The sequence below is a fragment of the Ambystoma mexicanum genome, chromosome 6p (assembly GCF_040938575.1).
Source record: "Ambystoma mexicanum isolate Mex_15411 chromosome 6p, UKY_AmexF1_1, whole genome shotgun sequence".
Classification (NCBI taxonomy): Eukaryota; Metazoa; Chordata; class Amphibia; order Caudata; family Ambystomatidae; genus Ambystoma; species Ambystoma mexicanum.
This window is the reverse complement of record NC_090935.1, coordinates 515,223,424-515,239,899: the sequence shown is the minus strand read 5'-3', so window position 1 is coordinate 515,239,899 and position 16,476 is coordinate 515,223,424.

The window sequence follows — 16,476 nt, the reverse complement described above, 5'->3', positions numbered from 1 at the left end:
CAGCTGGACCGAAACACCTTATCAAGACAGATTGTTTTGATTGTGCAATCTGACAAAAGAAACTTCCCGGCCTTTGCTGACTTGCTGCCTGATGTTCCTTAATAGTTACTATAAATTCTTTTAGCATGAGACACAGGGATTTTATTAAAACCGATCAATTTTGGAATAATATATATTGTGCTAGGTCTATTGTTGTAACTGCATCGGCTTATTCTATTTGGAAAGAGGCACTACGATGAATTGCACAGGTGATACTGCATAGTCAATTGTTATGCACACGGAAATTAGATTGTATTGTATTCATGGTTTGCTTTTATCCAAGATTTTATGAATTTTCAAAAAAAGTGTATTTTCTCTGAAATCTATGTTATTTAATGTTTCTTTTGTAGCCTTCTTGTCTGTTATGTGCTGAAGGTTTTGTTGTTTAACCATTGCACAGTAAAAAAAAAGAAATCATGCAAGTTACAATTTATAACTTTAAATTAGTTCCATAATGAAAAAATACTCATTCCAAACAGTACACAAAACAGTGAAACAGAGAAGAAAAAAAAAATAAAGAAACAAATAATGTAACAACAACATAATGGAAAAAAATTAGAAGCATTAGTTGTCAGATATTTATGTATATGAACGTAAGTATGTAAATAGCTCACCCCACTGTAATGATTATTCTTTTCTGTATGGTCATATTATCTCTAAGGTATGATACAATTATCTTTTTAATACTAAATTACCATATTCAATTCGAACCGCATTCCATTTATATATGCATTGTGCTGTCCCAAAAAATGCACAGTATATTATTACAAATTGGGGATCAGAACACTCTATTGAAGTTACTCTACACCTTATACAACTCATTATGTTCATGTTCCACTTGCATTGTTTGCTCTTACACACTCTTATTACCTGATGTGCAACAAAGTACAGTGTAATTTCTTCAGAGTGGAAATACAATTACCATTTGCTGATTTATAATCATTCTTTCTGCTGAAATACTGCATTGTCCATAACTGTATCAGTTTGTAGTCCTGTATAAATAATAAAGATACAATTATTATATGTCTCAACTAATATTAATTCTAATGTAAACATGCATGTTCTATTACATCACTGACTTTATCATGTGCACTAGATAACTAATCACATTGTAGTCATTCTGCTTCCATATTCTTTCATTTAATTATACTCCTCTTTTATTCCTGATCTTGTTTGTCATTATTATGGCATGGTTCTCATATGTTGTTTATTATTACTGAAAAGTGGAGGAGGATTGGATAAAGAATTTCGCTATAGTATAGTGCATTTATTTGTTATTAAGAAAATTTTGAGACAATGTCCAGCTGCTTTTCCTTACCTTACCTTAATAATAACTTGTATATTCCTATGTTCAGGACATCTCTACCATGAATAAACTGGTGTTCTTGGTGCCATCCTATCATACCTCCATTAACATAGAGAAAGGACTCACTCACAGACCTTATTTTGTCAGCCACCGGGCCATCTTATAAATGTCACTTGATGCACTTGTTATCCTTGTATTTTTCACTATGAGTTTGAATAGTTTGTAGTATTTACCTACATGTTCCCCATTAGTATGCTCATAATATATTTACTGCTATACTTATTGTCATCATTGAGTATTATCTTTTACTTTACAGAACAACTATGTATTATTTTCCATATTTTAAAGGATGACTGCAGTGAGGCACAACAATTAATCCATGTTGTAAAGAGTGCTGATCCCACCAACGTGTTTATGTTAATGTTTAATCATTTGTATAGCGCACTGTGGTACCCGAAGGCTTAGGGGCGCTCACAGAACAATTATAACAAACAAAATAGGACTTGACACAGACGAAAAAATACAAGTGCAAAAATGAAACATAAAAATAAAAGATAAGCCATGGTTAGGCTAAAACACAAAGGCATAACGGTAATTTATACATAACTTAGAAACCTCAGAGAATTAAATTACAACTTGAAGACCCTGCGGACGATCTTCAGATCTGAGAGTCTGACCACCCCCGGCCCAGTTCTTTGTCTAAGCCAGGCTAGGACCTTGAACCGCAAGGCTTCTTTGGGTTCTTTACCATTGACCTTAGAAATGTTTGTGATGACAAAGTTTCTCTGGACCCACACAAAGTCATGAATACTCATGTCCTCAATTTTGGGCATTCAACATTTTGTTGAGCATATGTTGAGTGAGGATCCTGGTTTAGGACTGCTGATCATCACTGTGGAATAATTAATCTTCCCTTGGACTGGTTTCTGGGCCAATTCCGGAGTGGAAGCGCATAATTCCACTACCGGGACAGTAGTGTCCACATTAGGGGTTTGGGTGTTTTTAGAGCTGGTCATAATAGCTTGTGTAGACTTCAGGGTTTCATCACTCCGGGGGTTTGTTTGTGTGGCCTGATTAAATTGCTGATTAAATTGCTCCTTATACGAGCTAGTTTGAACAGCCTTATCCGATTTGGCTACCTCGATCACATCAATATGCTTATAGGATTCATTTATTAGGGGGTCAACATTCGTTCTTCAAGAGAGTAAGTCCACTGCCCAATTCTTAAGAGAATCTGCCAGTAGATTCAGATCAAAAGGGCTTGAGCATAAAAGCAGTTCCTTAGTTATGCTGGCCATTAGATCAGGCCAATGAGCATGGTCAGGTGATTCTATTTGCAGAGAGGTACATCTGACTCCCACTTGTGGGGAGGTGTTGCGGAGTGTACAATGATCAGTGTTGTCACCTGGATGATTCTTGGATCCTTCCATGGCCCCTAGGGCCACGGGGATGAGGTCATGCTTCATGCAGTTCTGGATATAGCTGTTATCAGCTGTAAGGGTTCACTGCGGGAGTATGAGGGCTGTGCAGTTAGGAATTACTGAAAGTTTGTCGGGCTCTTGATGTGAAGGCTCTAGGGCTGGATTTTTAGAGAGAGAGGCAGACTCCTCAGCTTTAAGCATAGGCAGATTACTCTGCAGTCTTTGTCTTCTGCGGGAGCTAAGGGACACAACCTCTGAGACCCGATCCCTAATGGGAGAGGGAGAGGGGTGGGGGATAGCTAGGCCAACTGCTGGACCAACTAATCCCGTTTCTACCACTCCCATAATGGGATTACCCTGAGACCGTGAGGAGTAAAATTTATAATCCGTATCTTTTGGGCACAGACCAGAGACCCCAGCATTTCTATTGGCGGCCATGGTATTGCCCAGAGACAGAGCCGTACTATCTATAGCTGGACCCGAAGTGGAAGAGATTGAATATCCAGACAGAACCATTCTCCAGGCAGGCTAGCTGCTAGACTCGTTGCTAGGGCAGGCTACAGCTGGATGAGTGAGCAGTACAACTGACAAGAGAACTGACAGGAGAGACGGGCCAGGAAACAAGCAGAATAAGCAAGCAGAATAGGCAGTCCCACTCTCTGATGTGGGCTGTGCTCAAAATCTCGTCCTATATGGACAGAGAAAAATGTACAGCTCTTACCCCTCATGCAAAGTTTTGACTCTCCAAAGGAAGCCACCCAAGAAGGGTACAAAGGTAGCTTGTACAGTACAGTGTGCAGTATATCCCCCTTATTCATTGAATGTTTCTTTTGTTTACTTAATTTTGACCACATAATCAAATTACTTGAGTTGAAAATATCCCCATAGCCACTCAATTATTAAACATTTGAAATCAGCGATATTTCTTCCACTCTTTTAGAAAAGTTATAATACTTATATATTCCTAACATCTTAATAATTCCTACAACATTAATCATTATCCGTCATATATTTCCATATTCAGGCTCAATATTACACCAAGTCTTAACATATCTGTGGTTCCCCATTAATTACCTAAGAAAACATCCAACCCATGTTTCTTATTGAGTCCATTATTAAGCCCTCTAATTTGAAAAAAATGATCTAGCTTCCATTTTATGAAGCTGTTTTTCTCTGTATCCTCTCATGCACTGTCTCGCACTGCAATTCATGTCTTTATTCGAGTGTTCCGACATACAATGTGGTGTCAATGGAAATTGTACATGACTGGTCCAGATTCCATACATATGATCCTTTATTCTCTCTCTCTCAGTTCACTTTTTGGACTGCCCACATAGAATTTCATGCAAATTCATATAATCACATTAATGATAAAGTCCTTTTTACAAATTATATTTTTTTCAGCGCAATTTCTGTTTTAGTAAATGTTGGGATGCACCTGCAATGTCCCAAAAGTGAAAGAATGTATAAACTATGGAATTTTATCTAACATGCAACATGAACCACATAGAGGGTGTTTTGTTCGCATGTAAAGGATACTCAGGTAGTCAGCAGGTCAGATCATCAAGTTGCTTTAATCAGGTTACAAGCTCTTCAGATGTCATCAGGTACATCAAGGAGAGGGAAGTATACATAGAGACAGAGGGAAGCCCACTGGCTTCCACCTAAATGACTACCAAATGCATCGGTGGAACATTCACTCAAACCCATGCATTCCACACACACACACAGAACATTCCATTCATGACCTCACTCACCGAGCATTCAGGGTAAGGATGCAAGCAGGGAGGAAACCAGTCATGGGGAAACCAGTCATAACACACCTCCCTTCCTTCCACACAACCAGACACATTCCCACAAACTCATCATCACTGCACACCAAACGACAATCACTCAACCCATTCCGTAGGTTAAGCGTGGCTATCCAAACAGGTGTATCTATCAGATTGGCATCAGGACAACACCAACAATACTACCAACTAAACAATAAAGACCAAAACAGATTCCGCCCACCGCTGCCACCGGAGAGCCACAAACCTGCCACGTTAGAGCACTACCTGCCCCACATGAGCCACCAAACCACACAACCAGACAACCATAACAGACACAAAACAACTTCAATCCACAACTCCCACTCATGGATCTTGGGACTGCCACCCACAAGCACATGCTCTCCCTATATCGACTGGCACTGCACCAAACGAGTACATAGCTAACCTTCACATATGGTCATTCCAAGCAGGTCTGACATAGAACAACCGTGATTGGGTAACACCCACACTCACACAGTCACAAACACACTACAAACGGACCCTGGCAGCAACCATGCATGGTAGGATTCCAGTCAAAAATGCCATCACCAACCCCATTTTGTTGACCATACAAACTGGGCCATGAGACTTCCAAGTTCTGAGTAAAGATCCAACACCTCAACACAAACAAATGAACCTCCGGTGGCCAGATGGAAAAGCGATACAAATGCTCCTGCATTCTCATGAAAATGACAAGTGTTTATTTGGCCTTCTCAATGTGAACAATGGAAGAAAAATGGATAATCTGATTGGGCTACACTCGCACACAAATCACCAGGGGCATTGCCCCAAAAACAGCCACCACCTGCGAGACAGGCACTAGCCATCTCAGTTCCGAAACATCTCCATCCAGATCAACTGACACTGCACCTGGATACTCAAATGCACACCTGAGAGACACTCCGATCCAGCAACCCTTCCACAATGGTATTTTTCCACTGAACACTGTAAAAAACAACATTGGAAAAACTGGATTTGGACACGCCCCAAACCACACCAGTGCAACAGACAGAATATGGGCAGGGTCCTGCCCCACACCTATTAACTCCCACCCTACTCCAAATCAGTGGACTGCTATTCTTACCCATGTCTCAAAACATCACAGGGTGTTCAACTCACACCTTACTCAAAATCAAAGGGCTGCCATTCTTACCCATGTCTCGAAACATCAAGGGGTGCTCAACTCACACCTTACTCAAAATCAAAGGGCTGCCATTCTTACCCATGTCTCAAAACATCAAGGGGTGTTCAACTCACACCGTACTCAAAATCAATCGGCCACCCATTCTCACCCATAACTCAAAACATAAGGGGTGCCCTTCCAATCCACAACATTCATACGGGAACATGCAGGTAAACTGCACACAGTCCAACATTCCCATGCAAAACTTTCATGCCCTGGTCCCTTGCCACCTGGTAACATCTAAACATGTCATGCATTTATGAGCTAAGATCAAATTATCCCAGCATGCTTTTTCTATTTGAACGCAGCAGTGGCCACAAGCATGTGGAGCACGAATCACATGAACATCTGCATTATGGCGTTCGCGCAGACTGCAGCGTGACACCTGCAATTCCTCAAGCTGTTATCTTAAAATCTTGTATTACCCAGCTGACCTGAAAATCGCATTTCAACTCTGCACTGGAAGTTCACAAACATTGCAATTCCTCATAGAAAAGGTTAGGTCTGGGACAGTCAAAGAATGTTGAAAAACGTAAGTGGAAACACTATGAAGATAGGCAGATGCCATAGGTGACAACACATGTCAAACCAACCTTGCCAAAGGTGACTACATATGGCAACCCAACCTTGCCCACAACTCCCTCTACAACCTGAAATTCATTATATCAAAATTAAAAGAAATTCACTCATCAACACGTTTGCATAACTCCACTCACATGTTGTCATCACACGTCCAACTGAGTTTTGTTTGCAAATGCAACAGGTCATCAATACAGCATCAAAGTGTATAACACGTAATTATGATGTGGCCACAAGTAAACATGCCCACTATTTACTGAAATAATATTAACATGACCTATGTTACTATGCCAGCAATACATTGCACTGACACCTTTGTACATTCCAATATGCATAAAAAATAACAGCTGAAAATCGTTTGCTTCCTTTCATGACACATCTACAAATACTGCCATGAATAGTGTATAACTAATGCAGCTCCGTGTCAACAGCCGTTGGTTGTGAAAATCTTTACTTATTTCTCAGTCAAAACATTGAGTCACACTACCAGGAGAAGGACACAACTTCGAAAGTTTCTCCCAACACCACCTCGTATTAAAGCAGCTGCTAAATGGCACAATACTTCTGTGTGACATGAGGGTTACTCGCTCTTTTAACAACCTTGGCCACTATTGTGACTATAAGCAGTGACACGGATGCAGTTCCAAACGTTTCTGTTGCGACAACAGGTGAAGCCGGCACCTCCTCTGAACTCTCCTGAAAACACTACGGCCATTCCTCTAATCGTGACACTCTATCAGCAGCTCACATAGCACAGCAATCTCGCTCGTAACACAGATTATGTCATCATTAGCATCTCAGGTGGCATGGGAAGCAGAGCGGCCAAGGCCAACAGCCGCTCAGCAGGCTGCCATGGGCTGCAGCATGCTCTGGGGTGCCAGGCCATCTATCACAACAAGGTGAGCACTCAGACTCACAGTGCAAATGTCTCTTCCCCTCTGCATGTATTGTACAGTTTACAAAAACGGAAATTCTTTTGCATAGTTTCTTTTGCTTCCCCGGTGCGGAACAAACTAAGCAGGAATGGCACATGGCAGGATGCCCAGCTCACTCAGGGGGTGGTCCTCTGTCACAGGAGGCAGGGACTCTTGCTCGCCCTGGGTGGTGGTGTGACTCATCTTTGGGGGCAGTGGGCCTCCTCTCTTTTCCTTTCCCACCCAAAACTTCCCATACTGCACCCCCGCCACACCCCCCCCCACAGCAGTCTCCTTTCACTTCTCTGACACTGACACAGGTGCCTATCTTCTTCTGGGTTCATCAGGCTCCTTACAAAGCCCAACATGTTGCCAGTTGTTATGTTCACATGTAAAGGCTGCTGGGGTAGTCAGAAGGTCAGACCATCAAGATGCTTTAATCAGGTTACAAGCTCTTCGGATGTCATCAGGTACATCAAGGAGAGGTAAGTATACATAGCGACAGAGGGAAGCACACTGGCTCCCACCACCCAGGCTACATGACTACCAACTGCCTGGGTGTAACATTCACTCAAACCCAAGCATTCCACACACACACAGAACATTCCATTCATGACCTCACTCACCATACATTCAGGGAAAGGATGCAAGCAGGGAGGAAAATCAGTCATAGGGAAACGAGTCATAACAGAGGGCCCATCACCGTGTTAATTTGCACAGCATCTAGGCCTCATGTGCAGAAGACAAAGAGACGGGTGGGTTTCTGAGAATACCCAATGATGAAATATGCATCGGACATTTAAAAGCATCTAACATCAAGAGTGCAAATTGTGCACAGTAACAAAGGAAGCAACTAACATATAGTACAACGGTAGAAATAGGGTGCATTTTCACGTAATAGAAGAAAACACATGACACATTCTTAAAGTGGAAATAATAGGCACACAAATGTATTAGATGACAGTCAAAGAAATAGTAGGGAACATATAGAGAAATACATATTGGTAGGGCAACGTGAAGCAGATCAAGTTTTGTGCCATTCTAGAGTCGAACATGCATTCACTGAAGCTGTCCTTCAAAGTAATTAGAAAACAAGGTCACAAAGAAGCATTAACATTCGACATGGACAGATTGTATAAGGGAAGAGGCAAAAAAGCCACACAGAGATTGGCTAGGAGCAGTCAATGCAGCGGGTTCCCAAGCCCTGAAGAAGTGAAACTTATAACAAATAATGTTCAGATCTATTGCTTTAAAAACAAACAAAATGAAGGCCAGAGCTTGGTGAGAACGATGTAACATGCAGGAGTGTGCACAAGACAAAGTCAGACAGGCAGAAGAGACATACTGCCCCCTTCCTGAAAATATTCACCATGGAGTGGAAATATGGGTACTAATCAAACATGAGCATTTAATCTAAGAATATGAAAAAACAGATTAATTTGCACATCATTTAGGCCTCATGTGCAGAAGACAAAGAGACGGGTGGGTTTCTGAGAATACTCAAAGATGAAATATGCATTGGACATTTAAAAGCATCTAACATCAAGAGTGCAAATTGTGCACAGTAACAAAGGAAGCAACTAACATATAGTACAACGGTAGAAATAGGGTGCATTTTCACGTAATAGAAGAAAACACATGACACATTCTTAAAGTGGAAATAATAGGCACACAAATGTATTAGATGACAGTCAAAGAAATAGTAGGGAACATATAGAGAAATACATATTGGTAGGGCAACGTGAAGCAGATCAAGTTTTGTGCCATTCTAGAGTCGAACATGCATTCACTGAAGCTGTCCTTCAAAGTAATTAGAAAACAAGGTCACAAAGAAGCATTAACATTCGACATGGACAGATTGTATAAGGGAAGAGGCAAAAAAGCCACACAGAGATTGGCTAGGAGCAGTCAATGCAGCGGGTTCCCAAGCCCTGAAGAAGTGAAACTTATAACAAATAATGTTCAGATCTATTGCTTTAAAAACAAACAAAATGAAGGCCAGAGCTTGGTGAGAACGATGTAACATGCAGGAGTGTGCACAAGACAAAGTCAGACAGGCAGAAGAGACATACTGCCCCCTTCCTGAAAATATTCACCATGGAGTGGAAATGTGGGTACTAATCAAACATGAGCATTTAATCTAAGAATATGAAAACACAGATATTCACAATCATAGAAGAAAGAAGTTGATCAACCGAAGTAGGGAAAATAGTAGGGAATGCATTGAATGTATTGGTGTGCATCTAACCAGGTATGTTACACGAGTTAGGGCCATTCACACCCACGCACACATAAATGCAGAGTTCAAATTTGCCTATGGTCCCAAAGCAAGAAGCTAAGAAGAATGCCCAATTAACTCATGCGGTTCCATCATGGTAAAGGAAGGAGATTTACAAAGAGGGTGTTTTCAATGAGAAGTCACAATATTAACTGTCAGTTGAACAGTCACAAGGCTGAGAACAGTCAGATGGTGCCACCTTTGAGTCCCATAAGAACTAGATGAGGTATTCTCTTCTGTTGCCACACTGTCTGCAGCTTACAAAAATGATTGGTCAATTAAGGTGGAAGCCACCCGCCCAAGAACATTCGAGGGGGAAGAGCCAATGAACAACTGAGTTGATTGCTGCAAAATGTTAGTATGTCTATTGTCCAATTAAAACTGGATAAATTAGATAACCCCATTATTAGATCATTGTCAAGAGGAAGTCATTAGTATGGTCACGAGGAATAGGATAGGACAATAGGGCTAGGTATTATATTGATTTCTTTCGAGGACAGCAGCCACTGTCCAATCAGTAAATGAGAATGTACATGTCCCCTGAAACAAAGTATATAGTTTGACATCAATCTACCCTACATAAAGAGTAATTTAATGATGTAATGTTGAATGAGTTTTGGATTGTGAGCAGCAGAGGGTGCATGTAATAAATATTAGTTTTTCTTCTTTCTCCTGCACTTTATTGGCTCAATGGATTATTCTTTATACGATTCTGGTTTTGGGCGTACCTTACGTACTTTTCAACCTCAAGTATGGTAAAATTATGTATATTGAATGCACTGCATTTAAAAAAGCCTTCTTGTTTGGTTGAAAGCCATGTGATCTTGTGTTCTTTCAAGTCAGTTGCCGTGTAAATTGGAAATAATTTTTCCTTTATTGTCTCTGCATTCCGAAAAACGATTTTTGTTTATGTATCTACATATTTCTCAGTATCTTTATCTAAGCTAAGAATGTTCCAATGGTTTCACAATGGGCTATTGAGCAGTTCGTTAGATGCTGAATAGCTTGTAGCAAACTGTCCTTTTCTTGTTTTTAGGTTTAAGAAAAGCATGTCTTAACATCTCGTATTGTTTACAGTTCATTTTTCTTTGTGTATTCCCTTTCCTTAAATACTTGACTGATCTGTGTAACTTCATCTTCAAAAACATCATCATTACTACATATTTGCCTAGCTCTTATTAGTTCCCCTTTGGGAATGTTCTTGATTATACCGTGTCTATGTACACAACATGAAAATAAAATTGACCTTAATCTCTTTGCTGAACATTTTGTTTCAATTGTGTTATTACTAACCAGAATTGATGTCTAGAAACATTATTTCTTGACTTGCAGTCTGTGTCAGTTCACTTTTTAATTTGTTCTGATTCAGTTTAGATGTTAAGTCCTCTAATTGACTTTTACTCACTGTCCAGACCATGAAAATGCCATCTTTATTTCTCTTCCATGGAGCATTTTTCTCTAAACCAGTCACCTTGGAGAAGGAGCATGATATGTTTCATGCTGTCACATGAAGAAATGTGCACAGGTAGGGGCATATTTGGCTGTCATAGCTACCCTAACTTCTGGTGATAGTATTCACCATTGAAAATTAAACTGTTATAAGCTAGTGTGAATTCTATAATTTCCTATAACATCTCACAAAATATTACTGTAACAATAGCCAAATCATGTTGAATGGATTTATGTAAGGCCTTCACATCATATGTGATAAACCATTAGGACTCTTTCCAATTGATTGTTTGTATCTCATTTGGGATTTCAAACGAGTCTCATTTGTAAACATAGTTTCTCATGTAATTATTAATTAGAAATGGGTTAAGTTATCCAGCCTACACAGCTCATTTTGCACTGCATGTCTGGTATCCTTTCATAACTTCTATACATTTTGGGAAAGAAATATATATCTGGAATCTGGAATCCTAGCACTTTTATCATTTAGAAAATCTTTATGAACCTTAGTAAGAAGCCCCAAACCTTAAAATGTACTGATGATCTCCTCTGCCTAATTATTGACTAGTGGTGTGGGGTCCTTTAGTAGTTTCAGGTAACACCTAGGGGTTTTGAGCTATAATCTGTCCTGGTCATTATAACTAGATTTCCCCTTTGTCTGGTTTCTTTATGACAGTGCTTTTGTCCTTCAATGGTCTTTCTATTGCCTCTTTCTTTAGAAGTGTTATTGCTTTTAAAGCATTTCTTTCTGTTGTTATCCTGCAAATCTTCCTTTTCTTCATGAAAATATCAAACATTCTTTCAATATTATTCATATCTGAACATGTTAGGTTACACTTTGATTATTTGTTCAATTCACTAGGACATGAATGATAACTAGGCTCAATAAAGCATTATCTTCCAACTCCTCTCCTTCCAAAGATAAAAGTAGTTTGGTATATTTTAACTCTTCCATGGACACAGTTGATGCATTCCTAACCTCTGTGATAGATGTAAACCTTTCTTCCTTGTTAAGAAAAAACGTTTTCAAATGTAGTTTCCTAACAAATGTATGTATGTAAATCTGTATTTGCTGTGTTGTTAATAGCTTTAATGGTGAGAATGATAGCACTGTGTTAAGAATCTGTCATTCATATTGATCAATTTCCCAATGTGATATAATTAAGAGAATGTACCTCATTGTCTCTGGGTTCCTCTGTGTCAATCTTGTCGTTATAGTATGATCTTCTTTTCTTTGCTTTGCTGATCCCTTTCTGCTCTTTCCTCTCAGTTTATAATGGGAGTAGTGTCAACTTTGGAAGGTTCTTAAAATGTTAATTTCTTCTGAGGTAACATTCTGTAACCTTGTATGTATGTCCTCCTGCATATCTTGATTTCAGCTTCAAAATCTGTCATGCACCAAATGTGGATTTCTACCAGAATGTATCAATTTCCTTTATTGATACATCTCTCATTTTATAATTTTTTGACTCAACATTCTTTGGCTATTCCATATTTCTAAATCTATGTTCAGTAATCCCTCTTGGAAAGACATCTATGTCTTTTCTTCAATTATCTCTATGATTCATCATTTTCTCTATTACAAATACTATTGAATAATATAGCAATTCCAATCACTTTCTAGAACCTTTTAAGAAGCAAGACAAGAACCTTACATTTTTGCATAAAATCATTTTGTTTCTTGTTGGGAGATTAAGGTTTTCTCATCTACCCTAATTATTTATATAAATATACAAGTTTAGATTGGTTATTTGCACAGTTCTTTTCCAAGATAGATACTCAACTCCTCTTGCCTCTAAATGATCAGATAAACAAAACATGTATTCCCCAATACTTATAGAACTGTTCCACATGAAATTACGCTTTCATAAATTCTTTCAACACAGTAAAGTACACAACAATTTTTAATTAATTTATCTAATTATAAAACATGTAATTAATGAAAGATTTTCCAACACATGTTTTGAACCCTCGGCTCTCCTTTGTGGCATTAATTTCTGGTAGTAACAGTGAGTATGACAAATAATGTCACATAAACATTATAATGTATTAAAACAAATGCATGCTAGTTACAGCTTATAAATTAAAATTTGTTAAAAAAAGAAACAAAATCAATTCAACCAGTACGCAAATAAGTTAAACTGAGAAAAATAAATAAATAACAGAACAATAACACATAGAAAATACATTTGCAACATTAGTATTCAGTTCATTAATGTATATACACATAAATATGTAAATAGCTCATCTTCATGTAATGATTGTTCTTTTCTGTATTACTCATGCCATATTATCTGAGTTATACCATATCCAATAGAAAACTGAATTCCATAATCAATTCCCCGCTCTTGTCATTTCAATATATTCATTTTATATCATGCTGTACCACAAAGTGCAGTGTTTATTATTTTAAAGTGAGGATCTAAACACTACATTTAAGTTACTTTTCACCTTATTAACCTACTTATAGTTGTGTTCTGCTAATTTCCTATGATCAATAATTAGAAGAGGTGTGTTATATTTGACCCAAATAAGTAAAAAGGCACTGAGGGGTTGTGTAATGACCCTTCTCTACGTTTGTTTCTGTGTGTAATCTCCTGTGTCCAGCATTGTTCTTGGCCACCCTGGCAGTTCCTGTTCTCCCCTTCCTCATCCTTAATTCTGTCCTTATGATGTGGCTACCATGGTGGAGCTGTGAGGGGTGTGAGACAGGCATGGTATCAAACGATGACACACACAACAGATTTAGATTCAATAGTACAATCTTTATTAAATATCTGGATGGTGTAAGGCCTAACTTGCCCTATAACTAAGGTGCGAATTTCCCTACCTAAAGAGAACTAAAGAATGTCTGGGTCTGTTATTCCAAATCAAAAAGTCTGTCTGTGTCAAAACCTATGTGTGCCCTCACATCTAAAACATGGGGTTGGGGTTATCTTGTCCAACAGAAAAATAGTGTTAAAAAACAAAGTCTCAGCAAATCTTGGTTGAAAGTCCCTATCCAAGTTCAACACAGTTCCAATAGTTACTTGTTTCAAGGTCCCGCCAGGTCTTGAGCTTCCCTTCCCCAAGTTCGATTTAGTACAGTTCACACAAAAAGGAGATCTTGAGGTTCTCTTTCCCAGGTTCAATATAACGCAGTTCACATCAAAGAAAAAGGGATTTTGAGGTTCCCTTCCCCAAAACAGTGTTTACCAATTCTTGCAACTCTCAGGGTGCCATTCCCCAAGATTTCACTGTGTAACTTTTGCTAATTCCATTCATTCAGTGTTCAATATCAGAAAGCAATAGATCCCCATCACCCACCTCCTAGTTTCCTTTACCAATGGTTTCAAAGTTCTTCATGGTTCAATTGCAATGTCCTTTACTTGCCTTCATTTAGGGCTCACTGGTCTTGGTGCAGTTGTCAGACCACATGGTCCGCTCATTACAGGTCATGCAACCAGGAACCATAGACTTTGCCTTAGCTTGATTTGTGATGTCTGTGATCTTCACAGTGGGGAACTGTCTGGTCCAGGCACAGTTGTTGGACCACACAGTCTACCCATTACAGGTCGCACAACCACATGTCCCCTTAGCTTTGTTTGGCCCCTTGACAGGCTCATCTGCCTTGGGCATTTGACTTTGCACACTTGGATTCTCCTTGGTTAATGTAACACTCTTTTGCTGTCTTTGCTTTGCTATAGAGTTTCAACTCTTTCTCTCACGTTGGTAGTTAGAATGTTCAAGTGTTTACTCAATTTTCCATACGATTTAATCCTGCTCCCAGTGCCGATATTCAATATGTTAGTTTCCCTTTAAATTTTTGTTGCCTATTCAATAAATTGTGATGTTATTCAAATATCACTTTTCATTCAGTTTGGTATTCAATCGATATTCAATATTGTTCACTTTTACTTAAACCGTTACTTCCCTGCGGTCCCCTGGGAGCGCTCCGATTTTCCTGTGTCCTTTGACACTCATCGACTCTGTGAGTCTCTCCAGTAGTGGTTCCTGTGGCTCCCGCTCACCTTCTCTGCAGTAGGTAAGTAGACCAATACATCTGAAGGGTGCATCCCAGCTTTCCTTCTTGGTTTCTCGATCCACAAAAGACAAAGACTGCGTCCCTCTTCTCTTGGCTGGTTCTGCAGCTCCAGTTGCCTCCGGGTCTTGGTATGGACAGCGTCTCTCCCTCTCTCTCATCAAGTTAGCCGACCCAGCTGCCCACCTTCCAGTTTGAAGGCTCCCGGTCCGGCAACCACCAACTGTAGGTCCTTATGGATCGATGCTGGAGTTCAGATGTCTCAGTCTCTACCCAACCCAGTGGTTCTCCAAGTTTGGGCCTATTTCTTTTATACACATGAGCCCTATCAAAGGGCCTCAGGTGTGAGTCATGGGATGCTCTTGCCTGGCCATTACTAATCCAATTAATATGACATGATATAATATGATAATACCCAGAGGTTTCTAAGCACAGACCTGGGGATCGAACCTGTGGTGCTCCGTGTCGTCTTGCTTCCATGGTTAGCACGTTGCCCCTGGGCTATCCTCCCGGACCATGACTGACTTTCAGTATTGAATGGCTCTAAACTGCTCTTCTTCGTCCCAGTACTAGAGTGGTGTTTGTAGTAGGAAGTATAAATTACTCCTAGTTGCTTCTTCCTCTTCTCAGTACTTGGTGAGTACTCACTTGGACAATTCGGGCATGAAGGAAAGTAACCCATAAAGGCTGAGGGAAGGGAGGGTAAGTCTGTGTTAGGGAAGGTAGGATACCATGTCTCAACATCCGCCCTCTCTCCCGAATCCCCAAGGTCCCTCCACTCAGGTGATCCTCACTCACTTGTCCACCCCCAGGGTCAGGATCCAAAAGTGATGGCTCTTCCATGGCCACCTGACCAAGGTATCCCGGAAGAGTGGTTGTGAGAGTGCCTTCAGGTTTCTCAAAGGGGACAAAAGGTTGATCAACACCTCATTAACCCCTTCTGTACACCCCTAATTCTTTGGTTCCTTGCCAATACATATATTCAATTCACTAGTTTAAAAACATTCTTAGGGGGAGAACGGCCCTGAAACCCTTTACATTTGTTAGGGCTCTGTTCATGCTAATTTGGGAGAACTATTACTGCCTCATCACTAAAAATGTTCCTCCTCCATCACTGACCTTGAATCACAGTGGTGCCTATTTACATCCTAACACAGGTCTGACGTTACTGTCCCTGCAATTTCAAAGTGTGTAAACATGGGCAGTGGGCTGATGTTGAAAGGCCTTCACCTCTACTGTCTGGGTTTTGAATAGGCAGCATCATTCTGGTAATATTGTATGCAGTGTGGCACATGCTCAAATTCCCTTGACACTGCACAGTAAACAGCAGGGCCATGTGATGTGGCCCTTCTGCAGACTTGACACTACTACCCTCAAACATACTCATTCACTCATCCTAACTTTCTTTTTGAGTTGTCCATTCTCAAACTCATTTATCCATGCCTACATGCTTATTCAATAATACATTAATATAT